The sequence below is a fragment of the Brachycentrus maculatus genome, unplaced genomic scaffold (assembly GCF_059751285.1).
Source record: "Brachycentrus maculatus isolate JH-2025_06_01 unplaced genomic scaffold, ASM5975128v1 h1tg001968l, whole genome shotgun sequence".
NCBI classification, from domain to species: domain Eukaryota; kingdom Metazoa; phylum Arthropoda; class Insecta; order Trichoptera; family Brachycentridae; genus Brachycentrus; species Brachycentrus maculatus.
The window spans coordinates 2,401-5,571 of NW_028282523.1; the positions used below are offsets into that span (position 1 = coordinate 2,401).

General features: G+C 21.5%; 1 pseudogene across 1 annotated transcript; it reads right to left on the reverse strand.

The window, feature by feature from the left end:
* Positions 1 to 453: 453 nt before the first annotated feature.
* LOC148298483 (NADH-ubiquinone oxidoreductase chain 5 pseudogene) lies at positions 454 to 2,688 on the reverse strand (annotated as a pseudogene). Its single transcript, XR_015839183.1, has 2 exons — positions 2,670 to 2,688; positions 454 to 2,189 (listed from the first exon to the last, which is right to left on the reverse strand). The product of XR_015839183.1 is annotated as an NADH-ubiquinone oxidoreductase chain 5 pseudogene (transcript).
* Positions 2,689 to 3,171: the final 483 nt, after the last annotated feature.

Here is a 3,171-nt window from a genome sequence, read left to right on the forward strand (position 1 = left end):
ATTTGGCCTTTACTATGAATGAAATATGAAAATATTAAATTGAACAAATTAAATATAATTAAGGGTTATAATTTATTTAAAATATTTGATTTGCATTCAAAAAAAGTAGTTATTTACTTACCCCTTAAATAGAAAGCTATATAGCAATTAATTTCGACTTAATCAATTGAATAATAAATTATTCTCTATTTATTAATTGAAACCAAAATTAGAGGTATATTATTGTTAATAATAAAATTGAATTTTAAAATTCCAATTAAAGAAATAGGAAAATTAAGCTTCTAACTTAATATATAGTGAAATTCATTAATATTTCTATTTATATAGTTTAAAAAAAAACATTATTTTTTCAAAATAAATTTAAAAATTTAATTTTTTATAAATAAATTATTTAAAGATTTAAAAAATCACTTTAGTATCTTCAATACTACACTCTTATTTAAGTTATTTAAATTAAATATTTATTAATAAAAATAAAATAATAAACATAACTCATAAAATAAAAATTATAATATAGATTTTAATATAATTCATATGAAAAATTTGAATTAAATTAATGGATTTCTCTAAATAAAACTTAAAATTTAAGGTAAATATATGCTCAAACCAACCAAAATCAAGAATTTTTTTTATAACAATTCCCCATTTTAAAACGAAATAATTTACCCCATAAGTTGAAATAAAAATTATAAACCACATAGAGCCAAAAAATCTCCTTAAATTATATCAATAATTAAAATTTAATAATTTATGACTAAAACTTAATAAACTGCCTAACACACCCCCCCCTAAAATTACTATTAGCACTAAAATTTTAAGCTTAAAAGGCAAATAAATAAATTTTATGGAAGAAAAAATTATTCATATAAAAATTGAGCCTCTAAAAATTCTTAAAAAAAATAATAAAAATATACTTTTTTCCATAACTTTTTCTTCAAAATGAAAGTTTATTAATGGATAAAAATTCATCTCAGTAAATAACCTAAAGTATATCAATCGAATAGTATAAGCTACAGTTAACCCAGTAGATAAATAAGCTCCAATTAAAATAATAAAATTTAAATTATTACAAAATAAAGACTCTAAGATTAAATCTTTTGAATAAAACCCTGCTAAAAAAGGAACCCCACACAAAGCTAAATTAGAAATATTAAAAAATAATCCCACTAAGGGTATAAATTTTACTCTTCCTATTATTAAACGAATATCTTGAGTATCCTTAAATCTATGAATTATAACTCCTGCACATAAAAATAATAAACTTTTAAAAAAAGCATGAATTAATAAATGAAAAAAGGCTAAAACTCTAAAACCAGCCCCTAAAATTATTATTATTAGTCCTAATTGGCTTAAAGTAGATAGAGCAATAATTTTTTTTAAATCATATTCAAAATTAGCCCCTATTCCAGATATAAATATAGTTAATATCCCTAAAAATATTAAAAATTTAAAAATTAAAGAATTTTCAATCAATTCCCTAAACCGAATAATTAAATAAACCCCCGCAGTTACTAAAGTAGAAGAATGTACTAAAGCAGAAACAGGAGTTGGAGCTGCTATGGCAGCTGGTAACCAGGAAGAAAAAGGAATTTGAGCACTTTTAGTAGCACCAGCTAATAAGATTAAGCTTCTAATTAAAACTATTGAACTATCATTTTTTATATAATATAAATAAAAAAGAAAATTTCATCTCCCATAATTTAACATTCAGACAATACTTAATAAGATAGCAATATCACCAATTCGATTAGACAAAATAGTTAATATTCCGGCCCTATAAGATTTAACATTTTGATAATAAATTACTAGACAATAAGAAACTAGACCCAATCCGTCTCACCCTAATAGAATTCTAATTATATTAGGTCTCATAATTATTAAAATTATAGATATAATAAATAAAATAACTAATAAAAAAAATCGAATTTTATTTATGTCTATAGATATATAACTATTTCTGTAATAAATAACTATTCTAGAAATAATAAAAACAGCCCCAATAAAAATTAGAGATATTCAATCTAATAGAAAAATCATGGCTAAATCTAAAGAATTTAAAATTTGAAATCTAAACTCACAAAAAATACTTAAATCTTTTTTTATAAAAAAATTTCTTAAAGTAATTCTTGTTATTCCTAAAATAAATAAAATTAATCTAAATAATTTAAATAAATTTAAAAAATAAATAACTTAAAATATATACAACATATATAATATCATTAATACCACAAATTAATATTTTAATTAAACTATTTAAGTAAAAAAATTAAAAAATAAATATTAATAAATCTAATTTAAAAATTAATAAATTTAGAGGAACTCAATGTAAAAATAATAATAAAAATTCCCGTGATTCATTTAAAAAATAACTATTTATTCTAAATTTATAGCCCCCATGTTGAACATAAGAAAATAGATAAAGTCTATAGCCCGCTGAGAAAAAAGACACCAATGCTAACATAAAAATTAAAATTCATGAATATTCCAATAACCTAATTATTAACCTAATTTCCCCTAATAAATTTAAAGATGGGGGAGCTGCCATATTACTAGATAATAATAAAAACCACCATAATGATAATGACGGCATCATTACTATTATTCCTTTATTAATAAATAAATTTCGTCTATGTAAACGTTCATAATTTATATTAACTAAACAAAATAACCCTGAAGAACACAACCCATGTCCAATTATTAACAAGTATCTCCCCCTAACTCCTCAATTTGTCAAAGTCATTAACCCCCCTAATATTAATCCTATATGAACAACTGAAGAATAAGCAACTAAAGCTTTTAAATCAACCTGGAAAAAACAAATTAAACTTACAAAAAAAGCTCCCACTAATCTAATTCTAATGAAAATTACCCCAAATTTCTTATTTAAATAATATAAAAATCTTATAATACGTAAAATACCGTAACCCCCTAATTTTAACATAATACCCGCTAAAATTATAGAACCTCTAATAGGAGCTTCTACATGTGCTTTAGGTAATCATAAATGAACCATAAATATAGGAATTTTTACTAAGAAAGCTAAAATTATAATAAAATATAAAATAAAATTTATAAATTTTATACTTTCCAGTATGCAAATTATTAACCTGAGATACTCTTGATTAATATAAAAAATCCCCAACAAAAAAGGTAGAGAAACAAATAATGTAT